Genomic DNA, 16,829 nt, shown 5'->3' with positions numbered 1-16,829 from the left:
GATCTGGGTGGCTGGCTCATTTGCTGTTCTTTGAAGCATGTTAACTTACCTGCCCCCCACCCCCCCCCCTTCCCCCGTTTGCACTCTCATCCCTGAAAAAGACAATTCAGGCCCCCCGGTGCCGCCGTTCAGAAGCAAAATATTGAATAGTGAAATTGGTCAGCTTTGGCCTCCTGATAGCTAGGAGAGGGCATGCAGATAGGAGAACGTGCCCTCTCATCTGTTAGTAGGGTCACATCTTGCTGTAGCACCCCCCCCCCCACCCAAACTTGAAGTTCTCTTTTATTGTCCTGGAAAATCCCCCGCAGCTCTGTGGTTTAAAACAAGTGGAACGCATTCAGCCTTTCAATTAATACGCACCCCACAGCATCGGCCGTGCACCCGTTTCTGTGGGATAAGGCAGGAATGAATGCCAAGACCATTTCACCCAGTTGAAGTGCTCGCATTATTTTCTCCATTTCCAAGCCAGCGGTTCTGCTGCTGCTTTCACTGTTGAACCAATTTGACCATCTGGTGACATCACTGATCAGGTGTGACAGTTCAAGAGTTCATATATAGGGGGTCATGGTCAAGGTAGGGTGGTGTTTGGAAGGGGGTGGTTTTTGCATGGTTATAGCATTGAAAATATTAGGTACTGTACTGTACTGTATTATGTACTGAGTATGATTATATTTGCAGGGTATTTACATTCTGATTGAATTACACATGCAAAACCTCTAATTGTACCTCTGACAGATCTTAAAATGTAATTTTTTTCTGTGATTGTGCATGAAATTTTGGAATATTACTAACTGGAAATAAAAAGGTTTTTGTTCTTGATTTTAAGGGCCTAGATTCTATGTGTGTATGATACAAGTATTTGTGTGTGTGTGTGTGTGTGTGCGTGTGTGAGTGGCAGTGTGAATGAGTGTGAATTACTGTGAGTGTGTGTGAGAGAGTGAGTGTGTGTGTGTGTGTGTATGCGTCTGCATGTGTATGTGAGTGTGCATGTGCGTGTGTGCGCATGTGTGCATGCATGTGTGTGTGCGTGTGTGAGTGTGAGTGTTAATGAGTGTGAGTGTGTGTGAGAGAGTGAGTGTGTGTGTGCGTATGCGTTTACGTGTGTGTGTGTACGTGCATGCGTGTGTGCGTGTGTGTGTGCATGTGTGTATGAGTATGTGTGTGTGCATGTGCGTGTGTGTGTGTGTGTGTATGTGTGTGTGTACGTGTGCGTGTGTGTGTGTGAGTGTGCATGTGTGTATGAGTATGTGTGTGTGTGTGCGTGTGTGTGTGTGTGTATGTGTGTATGAGTATGTGTGTGTGCATGTGCGTGTGTGTGTGTGTGTAAGTGTGCGTGTGTGCGTGTGTGCGTGTGTGTGTGCATGTGTGTATGAGTGTATGAGTATGTGTGTGTGTGTGTGTGTGTATGTGTGCGTGCATGTGTGTATGAGTATGTGTGTGTGCATGTGCGTATGAGTATGTGTGTGTGTGTGCGTGTGTGTGTGTGTATGTGTGTATGAGTATGTGTGTGTGCATGTGCGTGTGTGTGTGTGTGTATGTGCATGCGTGTGTGCGTGTGTGTGTGCACGTGTGTATGAGTGTGTGTGTGTGCATGTGCGTGTGTGTGTGCATGTGTGTATGAGTATGTGTGTGTGCATGTGCGTGTGTGTGTGTGTGTGCATGTGTGCATGCAGCCGGTGGTCAGGCCAGTGCAGCCCCAGCTCTGTCTCTCTCAGGCCTGTGTGGGCAGAGGGGAGCTCCGGGGTGTTCAGACACGGGTCAAACTCCTACATTCAAACGGGACAATGAAGCCGGGAGGAGGCACAAAAGAGGGCCGTCTAGACACCATCCCATCTCCCTGCCCAAATTTGGACACAAATCCCAAAGGGGCTGTAATGCAATTGTTCTCCTGTTTGCTGCCACTCCCCCTGTCACAAGAGCAAACATAACTGTCTGTGAGTTTCCCTCAACTCAAACCACCAACGAGAGCACAGCTTTAAAAATTTAAACCATGCAAGACATTTATATACCATTTAACGGCAGTCAACATTTTATTTTATGAGAAGTTATTAACTTAATGAATGGATAATTAGTCCAATTAAAATTAATATGAGCTATTTTTCTTATAACATATTTTTCAGATTTACCTGATTTTTTTAACAGATCCAGATTTATATAAGGTTAATAACACTTTCTGTATAATCATATCTCCGCAGTCACATAAAAATATACGCAAATATTTCAAATACATATTTTTGAAGGTGACCTTAAAATTTTGGGGAACATAGACTTTAATTGGTTAAATTGTTTTGCTCATCTGTGAGAATCAGACACCGTGTTATGAGTTTATCCGAATATTATAATTCTTAAACCCCTCCCCCCCACCTCATAAATGACAGCACGGTGCCTGTCTCTGTGCAAAATTCACTCAGACGCAGACAGAGGAGGGGGGGGGGGTTCCATGATTAAGTAACTAATTATCAGCTGGAGGTGCGGTGTGGATTATAACAAAGCTGTAGACAGGGTCCGAGACGGACGCATTAGGCAGACAGTAGTAGACGAGACTGAATGGAAGAGCAGGCCACTTCTATTCAATCACCCACATGGGAACAGCGGGCTAGAGCTCCACTTCCACGGTCTGGGCCGACGTCGTGGATCCCGCGCGACCCCCAACTTGGCTGCCCCTTATGCAAATCTGACGGCGGGACCTTTGTGAGCGTCGGCCCCGAGACGTCATTTGGCTCTTTTCAGCCGAAACGAAAAACCCTTCGCCTCCCCCCCCCGACCCCCCCTTTGACGGTGGCGGGATTTGATGGAACAGCGGAGCTGAGAGAAGCTTCCTGTTTCCTGCCTTTGGGTGACGGACAGGATGATGCGTCACCGGCCACGCTCCCCCGGCACTGCGCACTTTAAAGAGCACAAGGAGGTCATTACGGCTTTCAACGAGGCACCTGATTTGCAGGAAACAGGATCTCTTTTCCCCTTGCGATTTGAACGCATTGGTGAATGAAAGCGAGCATGTACAATCATAGTAAAACAATAATGAACTGGTACAACAGATGGACAGACATTTTGCCACATGCTACCACTTCCTCTACACCTGATGTGGATGTTTTTTGTTTGTTTGTTTGTTTGTTTGTTTTTTTTACTGAGTCACGGTATCTCCATTAAAACAAAGCCCCAGAATCAGAGGGGGCAGAACGAGAGTGCTTATGTCAGGTTAATTCATACAACAGGAAGTGCACCATGGGGGCTTCCTGTTCTTGGCTGAAACACTGCTCTGCACAGAGAACAATACTGCTGAGTGGCAGCTGCATTGATATGTACGTGCATGGGATTGGCTCTGTAACTCCAAGTGCAAGAGATTCAGTTCATTTCCTGGAGCGGCCTGGGCCTTGGATATACACACTAAACACCTGTCTCTCCAGCTGTCTATTCCCAGATGGGGCGCAGCTGTTGTATCCTTGAGCAAGGTGTTCAGCCTGAATTGCTTCAGCAATGTCCAGCTGTGTAAATCGATTTATTGTAAAGAATGTAAGTCACTCTGGATAAGAGCATCTGCTCGATGCCCAAAATGTAAATGTCTGTTAAGCTGACCCTTGCTAAGAACCATGGGATACCTATAGCTAATGAAGTTATATTACATTTAGTACCTGGGCAGATACACTTAGCTTCCATCTGATGCTTCCATCCACATTATATACAGGCTATAACAGTCTGTAACTCACCTGAGATTAAAACTCTCAGATTTGGACTTCAGGGATCTGCTCACTGCTCTAGTAGTAGTCTGCCTTCTTTAGTTAAACCAGATGAACACTGCTGGATGTTTTCACAAAGGACTAAATGTAGGACACCTACCCATTACATATTTAACTATTTGTCCCCTCCATTTTGCACTCTCTTTGTAGATTTTTTGTAAATCTTTGTAGACACTGTTGTGTGGTGTTTCTCCTGTCCAGTATAGCCAATATATCTATATATAATATATCTGTTGCCATTGGGTTGATCCCCACTCCAAATGAAACCCCCTCACTGCCTACCACCCCCCACTTCTGGGCACCAGTACATCATGATCCAGGCTACTGACCAATCATACCAGCCTGGCAATCAAGGGAAGAGTTAGTCATCTTTAATTATGCCGATGTCTACGGATGATGTCAGGCATAGACCCCACCCCCCGCGCCGTTACTCACGGCGACTGGCCCGAGGGCCAGCCATCAGCAACTCATCACGCCAGCTCAGACACCTGCAGACCGTTACGACACTATGACATCACTTGGACACTAGTGACAGAAATACTGCATCGGGTGGATTGCGTCACTTGCCTGGGCAGAAATATGATCCTGCCCTCCCCACACTTCTTTAAAAAAAGATTCAGAAACAGAGGTGCTGTTCGGACCATCGAGGGGTCCCTGGTCCGTCACAGCAAGTTTAGAGACAGCTACTTTCAGATCATATAGGGACATAGTGGCAACACTAGTTTTAGGGTTTTACTGAACTACTGATTTTGCTTTATTCTGGCCTGACATCTCATTCTTTCTTTGCTTTGGTATCATGGTTTGTGAGGATATAGAACATGGAATTTGACCCTTGACCATAGGTCTGAATTCCAACCCAACGGAATAAATAAATAATTGAACAAATATATACATATTGTTCAATGAACATATTGTTCATATTGTGACAGCGGCGCTGGCTCCAATACACCAGCACTGGTCCAACACCCCATTGAACACTTTAGCATGAAACACCACATGAAAACAGAAGCACATGGAGCAAGGGAGGGACTGCAGAAGGAGATACGACAGACAGTGTGTTGGGGAACTCTCCTGAAAACAATCAGCACTCAAACAGGAGAATGACACTTCTCTCAGCTCAGGGACAATTCTTGCATGAGAAATACCGCTGCTCACCACTCTCTGTTTTCTTTCTTTAGATGCAAGTGAGTGAAGACAGGAAGACCAGCCACCAGGAAACCCCTCTTTGACTGCCAGCCCATTCCTCCTCAGTCCCTTTCACGAAACCTCTATTCTACGTCAGCGTCGTAAAGTGGGAATTCCCTCACGACAAACCTACACTTCCACAAACCAATGCACAGTCCCAGGGCATGCCAAATCCACGTTAGTCATGGAGAATGTGAGGTTTCTACGAAGGCGAGGAACTGCAGTTTTTAAATATTTTACATTTTTTCTTTTCTAAATTTACACAGGGTTGTTCTCTCTCTCCCACTCTCTCTCTGTGAAAGAGTATCTCATGAAGGCTTCTATACAATACAAATCCAACAAGTGACCCAGCAACTCATCAACAGCTTGGAGAAAGTCACTAAGGAGCTGGTGCAGCTGAAATAAGTAACAGCTCAGCAATCACCTTTACTGGATCCGAGAACAACTGCTCACCAGCTCCAACTGATGCCCCAGGATGACACTGAAGCCTGCTTCCACACATTTGAGTTGGTGGCTCAGCGAGAGGGCTGGGGCCAATGTGAGTGGGCTCAGAACCTTGGGCCCTTCCTAACAGGGGAGGCTCAACAAGCCTTTTACTCGCTTCCACTCGCAGGTGCCCAAGTTTTTGGACACAAGATCCACATTGGGCAACCTGATATTAGCACACAGGGCCCCCTCCTGTGACAAGCCCATGCCCACAGATCCTGGGATCAGTCTCAAAACCTGGTTGATGGGCTGCTCCATCTACAGCAGTGGTAGTCACCAAGCCCTCACCAGGGAGGTGAAAATAGCCAGGAAAAACATCAGTACCCTTCTTGACACAGGTAGCAGTGAAGGTAGCACTCCCCCATGTGCTTCCCCCAGGATACAAAGAGACTGGAAACCTGCCTGTGACATGTACATATGGCGTTCATCATGTACCAATCGCAATGGGTGTAATGGCAGAGCTGCCCATGCCCCTCCTTATCAATTGTGACTGGCCAGGATTCAAGGCACTGTGTGGCAGGGTATTATAGCTATGGAAACCTTGCACATGGACCTGGGAGAGAAAAAAATGACTATGATAATAAAGGACATCCAATCTTTTTCTTCTGGTTTCATTGGCACACCTCTGGTCCTCACATGTTGACAAACACCAATAACAGACTCCAAAGGCAATCAAAAGCCTAGAATCAAGACTAGATACTGAAAGCTGTTTTATACCTGCTCTACGAAAGCAATTGAAAACACCCGACTAATCAGAACAACCTGTGAAGCAATTTGTCCCAAACATTATGGTGCCCTAAAATGGAGGGACTATGCATGAAAAGTGCTGTAATTTGTACATTTGAAAACAAATCTCAATCTAACAGCAATGCGCTTTATGGGCCCTTCACATGACACATGACATTTAAACGCATTATGAAGGGGAAGCGGTTTTAATTTTACCTTTTGAAAAATAACAGTAAACAGTGAGAAATCTTTAGAAAATGATTTGGTCCATTTGCATGATAGTCATCGGTGTGACTTTTTCCTGAGATGAGGCTCAGGGCTGCCTGTTTTTGGGGGTCATGAAAAGGCTTCCACACTCAAGTTGGGGGATGGACTAAGAACCTGTTCACCCCCAGCAGCACCACACCACATTTTTTTTTTTTTGCAAGCTTCCTTCGACGTTGTTGATATTCGTAAGTTTTAATTCAGGAGGCTGAAGACTGCAGCTGTCTGTCTCGCCTGGATGAATAGGGGGGACCTTTTTTTGGTTGGGAAGGGGGGGGGGGGCGCGGGAGGGGCGGGGGGTTGCGCCGGGAGAATCTGTGAATGCTTTCCCAATGAGAGATCGGGCATATTGAAAACTATATTAAATTACCCTGATTAACAATTTAGCCACGAACAGGGGAGCTGTGGAGAATCTCTATAGACGGGACTGGGGGCCATTCATGCTAGCAGCTCAGAGGTCGAAAGGTCCCCCAAGTTCACAGGCTCCGGGCCTTTGTTATGCTAACGCACCATCTAGAATCAGCTGCCTAGTGGGGTGTGAAACAGAAATGATTCCTTGAGAACTTTCAGTAAGTTGTCATCCTGTCTCCCCCCACCCCAATGCCATGGCTGGTTCTTCAACTTGAACCTTTTTTTGTAAGGGGAAGGGGGGGGTGGGGGGGGTGGAGGGGGTATGGGGGTGGAATGGCAAAGCAAAACAAACGGTGGCCCTAACGAATGGTCCCGCTCTCTTTTTCCCAGTCGCACCACCCTCCCCATTGACTCCCTCTGCATTCGTAATTCACCCATGGCCTTGTGAGACTTTATTTCTTTCAAACTCATAAAGACACATTGCTCCCTCGTAGAGCTACCTTACAAAATGGCCCAACACATCTTGTTATGAGAAAATAGAAGTAAATACTCCTTAGAAAGTTAGTAACCTATTTATTGACTTGAACCGTATTCATATTTGCATACACATGCGGGACATCTAGGAAATATGCACATAATTAAGTGTCACAAATCTGAGAAAAGTGTGGTTTATTTGTTATTAACCCTGTAAGGTGTGAAATCACAGATCTTAACTGAACATTCTAATGCTGATGTAACAGTCACAACTGGTAACTGAAAGACATATTCTAGAACTTATTCTAGTAGACTGACTTAGAATTTAAAAAATTCCAACAAACTTACTTTTCAAAGGGTTAAGAGGCAATGAATTGTTCTACGATGCCTAGGAAGGTACAAAGGGTATGATGGAATGTATCAGGCTTTCAGAAATCTGCCTTCTACCTTCTCGGGTGTCCCACTAAAACGTTTTTTTTTCTTTGATAATCCTACTAGTTCATTCAAAAATTTATATTTGAGAGGAACGTTTTAAGTCTTGTGTTGACCATAATAAGTAAGCATATGATTGTTCAGGGGGAATCTAAATTCATAGGCATATTTTAGACCGCAGACTAACTACAAAAAGGATACAAAATGAATCCTGGCAACAAGAGGTCAAGTTCAAAATCAGAATTTAATATTAGAATACAGGAACAAAATTACTGTACAGTATGTTTTATCCAATGATCTCAACACGTCCACAAACAATTAATTTCTGTGAGAACATTATGCGATCAGTATACTGTATTTTTAATTAAGATCAATTAAGGTGGATCATGATGGATCAATACCTTTGACTTATACATTAAAATCAGAGAAAATATACAAAGGAAAGAATAAAAACATGATCCACATTTTAAATAGCGCTTAAAATATGCCATCATGCATAGGTGCATGTTCACCAGGCTTAATAAAAAGTAGATAACAGATGATATTATCCTAGTAGTTTAATGTGATCATTTAAACATTAGCATTCCCTGCAATGAATGAAGTAAAGCGCTGTCAAGTGCTAAAAACCAGAAAAATGTTATCCTATGAGGTATCATTCATGTTAATTTTGAAAACAAAATCACAGCAGGTCAACTACACTTATAGCTATGTAAAAATCGCTTCAAAACACATCTGACGCACGATACCAAAAGTTTTGATTATCTTCCAGGTTAAGAATTTAGCACAGCCTATTTTGGCCGACGTTCCAGTTCTTTTAAACCTCTTAAGATGTGTGTAGTCTCCGTAATCTCTCAAAATGAGGCTTTTTAATATAGAGCATAATTAGTTTCCTTTTAAGACATCACAGGAGGAAAACATAAAAATACATTAAACTTGCATAGGTTATAAATAGACGTAACAGTGTGATGAAATGTTCTACAGTTCGCTTCCAGATGTATATGTAGGCTATAGGCTATACGGCAATACTGAGGAAGAATAACTAAAACGCATAATTTTGAGCGCTAAATGGGATCAAGGTGATCAACATGAGTTCCATTATGCTGATACTGAAATTTCAACTGAAAAAGTATATGAAATAATGTTTTAACTTGGAGAATACTAAAATGATTAATGGCCGAGCAAATCTGAATAGTATTACATGATGGTATGACGGTGAAGGATTAGGTTACATTGTAAATTCAAATATTTAACCGGAAGGTACAGCATCAGAACAGACTAAGCACACTAATTAATTATTAGGCAAGTAAATTATTTGGTTTTAGCGACTTATGCTTGAACTACATGTGAAGAATTATGATTAACAACAATAATAAACTTTGTGAAAACAGTAAATCATTTAAGTATGTAATTTTGATGCATTTAATACTATAAATTGAAAGAAGCAAAAAAAAATATTTTTTAAATAATATCGCGTTCTATTTAGAGAATGAATCTGAAATGTACATAGGATAGGCTATTATATTGATGAAACCACTGAACTATTTGAAAAAAAATTGAACAGAAAAAAGAAGAATCCTGGCAATGAAAACAGCATTAATGTGAGTGTTACGTTTAACAAATGCGTCGTTCCTATCTGAACCCCCTGGGGAAAGGTAATCAATACAAGTTAACAAGCAGGGGTTGATAAGATAACATATATGAGAGGTCAAAGGTCAAATGGCGGTCAAACACTCTTAACCCCAGGGGTCACAATCTTTAACAGGGAAGCACACATATTGTTATTTATCGAAGATTAACTGAATCTGGCCATCAATAAACTCCCGAAGTTTCTTATTATTTTGCCTCAAAAATATGAATTCGTCATTAAAAACATTCTATTTTTTCAAGAAACCAATGATAGCTAAAAGTCAATGCATTGAATTTGAAATCATATGCCATTTAAAATGAATAAGCAATAATAATGATATATTCGACATGCTACTGTAGCATTAGTAACTACAACACGCCTGCTACGTCAATACATAAACGGCTTAAAATGTACTATCCCATAATTGACCAAAGTATAATATATAAATTAAAGCATTTAAATAGTTATTGGATACCTAACGTGTAAATTAGTTTCAGAAACAATTGTTTTTTAACATTTTTAAAATGGAACAATCTGATTTTTCGTCCAGATATAGAAGCTAAATGGTCAGGACATGGCCAGGCTATTCTAATCTAAACAATGCCTATGAAAAGATACAAATAATCAGGGTCTAAAATCAAAACAATACACAGAAATACATATTTGTGTAGTGCACCGAAGCACTTTCATTACAGCAACGTTAACCTACACTGGGCTTCTAGCCAAAACGATTTGAAACATTAATGAGTTTTCCATCTAATCTGCATATGAGAAGGGATGTGCATGCACTCACCTTCTTTGACAATTTGTAGTAGGCCTAATGGAAATCGGGAAATGCGTTGCTTACTCTAACGTAAAAAATATAAAAGAAAATGAGAGATTAGCCATAAAGGCCTATACTATATATTTCTTATGATATTATATATTTCTTTACGTACTTTATGCAGACGCGCACACACACGCACGCACGCACGCACATAAAACCTTAATGACTATGCTGATTGTGTTATCAGCTACCAAATAATTTAACAGACCCTGTTTTGCATTTCACTAATAACACCTCATGGAATTATCATCCAATAACATGTTGCCATTTTACGCTATTACGACTGGTCTTTATTATTAAAAGGAAACAAGTGCGCACACGCAACAAAACGTTTATTAATACAGGAGATGGATACGATGTCATTAAACAGATCAAATAATAATACATAATAATAATAATAATAATAATAACATTTGAGGCTTACATTTCTGCTTGATCGACACCAACTACTAGCCATCACTTTTTCTTACTCTACCATTACTATTTTTGAAGATTAATGTTGTTCTACTATTTATTTTTTCATTATAAACATTCATCATAAACAAACGTTGGTTACACATTTCTCTTGTTGCGTAGGCATCTTTGGACAGTTAAAAGGCATGTAAAACGATCTGAAAACATCTAAACTGCGTTTCCTTAACAGATTGTTCAAAATGATACAGTAATAGGCTATAGAAAATACCACCAATCAATGAGCGTTTCTAAAATTTTCCGCTCCCGGGCCAATTTTGGCCTCCTGAGAGGAGCCGCCACTGGCAGCCCGTCGTCTCAAAGTGGACATGAAAGATGGACTTGTGGCCAAGTTACTTTGCTAAATGAATCTGCCAGGTGCTCCTCGGTGTTTTTACTGATGAATGCAAATTAGCGCTAGTCTGCACGTCTCACACCGGGGGGCACCGAGAACCACTGCTCGCAGTTTGTCGAAAGCAAAGGGAATCATACAGATCGGTTTATTTGGCACAATGAACCCACAAATTCATATCAGGCCTACCTACAGTATGGAACTAAGTAGTCATAAGAAGATTCTCAGATTGCCTGTAGTCTCCTTTAAAACTCCCATACTGAAAACACAGAAGAGGTACATATTTGTATACATTTATGAAGGTGGTTAGTTCAATCTATTCCTGTCCATGGGAATGGAATAATTGTAACGTTGGTCTTTAACCTGGCACAACACACACACACACACACACACAAACAAAATTATTTTCATTCCCAAATTTTGAGACTCTTGCCATGTCACAATGTATGGCAATCATCTGTTCAACACGGGTCTGTTGAAGAAAAACTGAATCAGGTATTATTTTTAGTATTTTAAAATGATTATTATGACATTTTTTTTGTCAGTCGTTGCTGATCTGTTTCAGTGGCGTTTCGAGCACATTTTCGGAGGGTCACGCCGAAGTCCGTACCATTCAAAGCCGGCATGAAAGAGAGCGTGGGGAACTGTCCGTCTCAGAGATAATGTGGGTTCCACACACAGCCGAGGAGAAGGAATCTCAAGGAAAAGAGGCTCTCCAAAACTCGCGGCGCCTCCTCCACTATTAAGAATACACTTCACTGAAGCAGCGCATTGGGGGCGAAGGGGGGGGGGGGGGGGGTTTGGTTGGGAGGTGCGGGGGTTCTCAGCAGGGGTCAACCTGACCCAATAGGCCCACAAAGCTCCCCAGTCGTAGCCTGCCCGGCCCCCTTTTCAGCTCTCCACCATGGCCTCTCGAAAGTGCCAGGAGAAAGAAGCACGAGCGACAGAGGAAACTAATGGGGGGTGGGTCTAATTGCCATTGGACATTGTTCTAAAGTTTGAGATTGAATTTGAGAAACTGCTATATCGGTTGAGGGGTGTTATTCTATCTCCACACACAATTTTGGTCATTTCAGTCGAGGCTGAGGTCATAATTTGCACCAAATGGACACCGAGTACTTCCATTTGTCATTCAAATTTCGGAACGGAGTGTTCTGCAAGTTGGAATGAATCTGCACGCCTTAGCTCAGAGTGGAATAAAGCTAAAAAGAAGGAGGAAATTGTGATGTAGAGGATTTGTCTGAGAAATGTATCAGAAAGTTCATGATATTAGTAGCCTATATATGTTGTTCATTCTGTAAAAATGGGAAAAAATGTAAAATGAACCACTTGTGTCTCATGAAAATCAAAAAAACAGTGAACAAAAAAATCTATCCAAACAAGATCACTTTATCAAACATATACACAGTGGATGTAGATTTAATCACAGAAAAAGACAGTTATGCTTTTACTTAGATATTAAAGTCAGAAAAAACATGCTTTTGAATTGTCTGGCACATTGGAATACCACGCACTACTTTAAGCCATCTGTGAATGAGATCTGTGAATCTGACACTTTTTATACTGTAACTGAGGAGAAAAAAAAATGCATTTGACCTTTAATGTTTTAAAAGAAAAATCTTAAATATCAAATTCCATTACGTCCTATTTTCTTGCACAGCGTGTGCTCTACACAGCAAGGCTCTCTGGTTCCCTTTCCCATGTCAAACATGTCCTCTCACAGGAGTGGGCCTACTGTAAAGAATCCCTGCGAACAGAACTGGGCGCGTGCAAACACGTGCGCGTGGTGTGCGTCGGCATGTTCCCAGGCGGAGAAGAGCGGAACCGTGCTCAGCGGAGTACTGGCAGTCCCACCATTGAGGCCTGCAGAGCTGAACGGGAGCAGAGAATGACAGACAGAACATCTTTCTTCCTGGTGTGACACAGAACCCTAACGGTAATGCCACTTCACTGTTGCATCAAGTCCCTGGCAGATCCTCTGAAGCCTGTTTTCAACAAGATGGCCAGGGAACATCCCCCCTTTTGGACTCCTTAATGCGGAGGAGCAATTCACCGCGCAGCTACTGCAGACGAGTCTCAGAAACGTAAACATCTTCTAGCCAATCAGGGCCGTCTCTAATTAACACAGGCTAACGGAGGCGGAGTCTCTGGTCCGGACTGGCTGCACTTGGGGGAAACAGGCAAGCCTTTATATCTCACCAATGAGGACAAGTTATTAACTGGCGTAGTGATTTCGCCTTTGATGAAATCTTCTGTAATTTCTGTACTGCCTTGCAGTAGATGGCGTGGATGTGTAATAAACTACTCGATAATCCAGCATTTTTCACTGTAGAATGGAGAATATCCCCAAAGAGCTGGAAATTCTGCCGCTCCACGGCGCTGTATTAGCAGAAAGCATTAAGATGAAAGGGCCTAATGTAGTGTCGGCTTGATGTGACATTTACATTCACAGGGTAATCTAAATATAAATGGCAAAATATAACACTACTAGTAATATCGGTATAATAATGATTTGTTGAAGTGCACATATTTGAATGAATCTGGCCAGTTGTTTCAGATTAAATTTCCATTATTTCTTAGTGATCAAAACACAAATGTCCTCTGTAATATAATAACATATCAAAAATGGACATTGCAAAAGGGGAGGAATAGATAAACATACATTTTTTTCCCACCGTAGAATGCTTTTATCTGGGCTAATAAATATAAAGTTATAACTATGCATGGTTATGTTAGGTGCATAACAGCTCAGAGACAGAAGGGTTACTGTAGAGAGCAAAAAAATACCAATGACCTGACTGGACATTTTTGGAGGATTTCATTTAACACAGGCTGCAGAGTCCTTAACATAAAATAAAATTACTTGATATGTAATTGCACTCCTCTGTACTTACCATTCTATTTCATCAGCTTCAAAATTTAAATATATATGCTCATGTGAAAAAAAACCACTTTATTTTATGATATCCAATTGACTTTATTTTATGATATCCATATAATTAGGCTTTTTATAACACTGTAGCATTTCCTGTAATCTTCTCATGGAGATTCCCTTTTACATTTTTTTCCTTTTTCTTGTGGTGGGAATTTAAGTCTTTGGTGCCACAATTGCATATTTCAGGTTTTGTGAATAGTTGTAGTTTGGAAGCAACAGCAGTGCATAAATAATTCAAAGATATCTGCGTTTGCATGATTTGCATTCCCATAGATTATGGCGGAAAAATAAGAGGAAAACATACTAAAGAGACGTCAGACCGGCACTTGAAACTATTTTATTTTATTTTGTATTTTTATTAATTTTTTTTTTGCCACTGTTGGTATGAAGTTGACATCTTTTCTGCTCTGTGGTACTGTGGCACAGATCAATGGCACCCATGTCAGAATGTCTTTGATTAATAAAAGAAAAAAAAAAAAGATCTATAGTGCTCGCCAGCTTTAAAAAAAAAAACAAAGAAGTCAGCCATTAAATATGAAGTGTGACACTGTAAAATGAATGTGTTTTATTGATTATGCAGAGGCATTGGTGAAACATTTTTATCAACTTATTTGTATTGTACTTATTTATATTGCTGTGAAATTCAGAAGGAGGGGAGAGGAAATCTCACATGGATTGTGCGGAAATATAGCTGAAACCACAGTTGCATATACAGTATGCAGTTCTAACCTTTATGTTTCATCTAAAAATAAAACAGGCATATCATCTTAGCTTGCTAATCGGGAACATACTGTACATGTGTAATTCTGATTTTTCAGAGAGTAAATGCATTGCCATTGCTCCTCACATACAGTATTGGAACTAGATCAGGTGCAAACAAACATGTATGTACCAATGGCATTCCTCTGCCACTTCTGACACTATATACAACATATTCATATTAATGTACAGGCAGTGCCAGCTATTTACACGTGCCATTATTTCTAATAATTCATCATTTCAAAAAAGTTGAGCGAGCAAGAAGAGGAATCTTTCAGGGGCTGTGGCTACCTGTGTGGACCCCTTATCAGTGCCCCTTAATCATTCATCTGTTGAGAAGGTGAGGACACTTAGGCGAGGTCACTTATTCAGGGGAGCCCAGTGAGTGAGTGACTGAATGAATGAGTGCAGATCACCCCCGTTTCTAAGGCTACTTCAGCATTACCGGTGATGTCGATCTTCGAATGAAAATTACTGCTCGGACCCAAAGCATCAGCAGGTCATTCGGTTCTTTATTAACACTGTGAATAATGTGGCCCATTTAGACAAAGGTGTGACACCTCCTGCAATGTTTACATGTCTGACTGACACTGAGCTGCGCTCGAGAGTGATGCCATTGCCTCCCGGCGCCACAGAGATTCATGACTGAGGGGGAGGGGTGGGACGCAACTGAAGCTCTCTCTCTCTCTCTCTCTCTCTCTCTCTCTCTTCATCTTCAATTAGCTTTTACTGGCATGACAAACATATGTAAATACTACATTTTACAACAAATACACATTTTAGGAAAGCTTAGTATCACAGAATGAAAAAAAGAAGGGCAACTATGATGACCAATTAACCTCAGTAAGAAATAATCATTTAAATCTCTCTCACGCTCACCTTTAACTTAGTGTGATTCATCAAATATAACGCACCCAATCACCTATTACTCAGTACCTGCTTTTGTGAAGGTTATATACACACACACACACACACACACACACACTTACAGTTAAGCATAATTGGATAGATGAGTCTCATATTGCTGTATCAAATTGTAAGTGATGTTCCAAAACTGAAGAGCTGCTCTGCTCTTTACCTCCATTAAAAGCACTTATTAAAATCTGTAAGTTGCTATTAGTTTTTATGCTTAATGAAAGATGTTTTAGATCCTTACAGAAGTGCCTAATGACAAGTCATAGTCTAAAGCAAGAGAAGCAGCTGGTTAAGCGACGTCATATATCCATGGGCTGTCTGAGCCACAAAAACCATCTGAGCCAAACAAAAACACGCCAACCCAAAACTTTTTTGAACAGGGCTCATTTAACCGTTTATTTGTTTACACATCAGAAATGATGGTTTCCACCACAATAGACCTGGGCATTTAGCTTTCACTGGCTAACGTCTTGTAAACAGATAGAAGGGTGTGTGCTGTGCTTGCAAAACACTGAAAACACTGAGCAAGGAAGGGAAACAACAAGTTTGTCTGTATGGTCATTATGCACTGTGTTGGCCAAAAAAAATTATTCGGTGATTTCTCATTACTGCTCTATTCTACCAGATTTAGTGAACTGAACCTCCAGTATGGCCACGAAAACTTTGCTCTGCCACCATTACTTAAAAATTTTTTAAAAATCAATTTACACTCATTGCATCTTTTCATTCATTGTGCCATTTTCAGTGTTACCTGCAATGTTTATAAATGGATCATGTTGAATTTTGAACCTTTACTGTAATGAGTAAAAACAGATTGCACCAAGACTATGAGGACAGATTCATGTCTTGTTGAAAAAAAAAGGTGTGATATAGCCAATGCCTATTGACCTGAGGTACAGTAGTAGGTAAGATGGATCATTATTGATAAAGCATAATGTCCCCTTTTTTCCAAAGGCAAAAAAAACAACAACAACAAAAAAAAAAAACAAACAAACAAAAAAAAAAAACCTTTGTGGGATTATTATTGATAAAGCATAATCTAAATAACTGTATTTATATAAAATTACTTTTGTGGGAGCAAATGTAAATATGAATACAGTAAATAATTTAAATACAGTTATTAATGTATTTTTTGTTGTTGTTTTTTTATTGTGAGCTATTGCAATAGATGATTGCATGCCATAGTGTTTGGAAGCCGGCTGGTCCAGAGTTTAGCGCTGGAAAGGAGATTCAATCGCGATACATCTGTTTCAGTTTGGCTCAGTACACTATTGATTACAATCTAAACACTGACTTCGTGCTTTAATTTA

The sequence above is a fragment of the Anguilla anguilla genome, chromosome 10 (genome assembly GCF_013347855.1).
Source record: "Anguilla anguilla isolate fAngAng1 chromosome 10, fAngAng1.pri, whole genome shotgun sequence".
Classification (NCBI taxonomy): domain Eukaryota; kingdom Metazoa; phylum Chordata; class Actinopteri; order Anguilliformes; family Anguillidae; genus Anguilla; species Anguilla anguilla.
Note: the sequence above shows the minus strand (reverse complement) of the source record.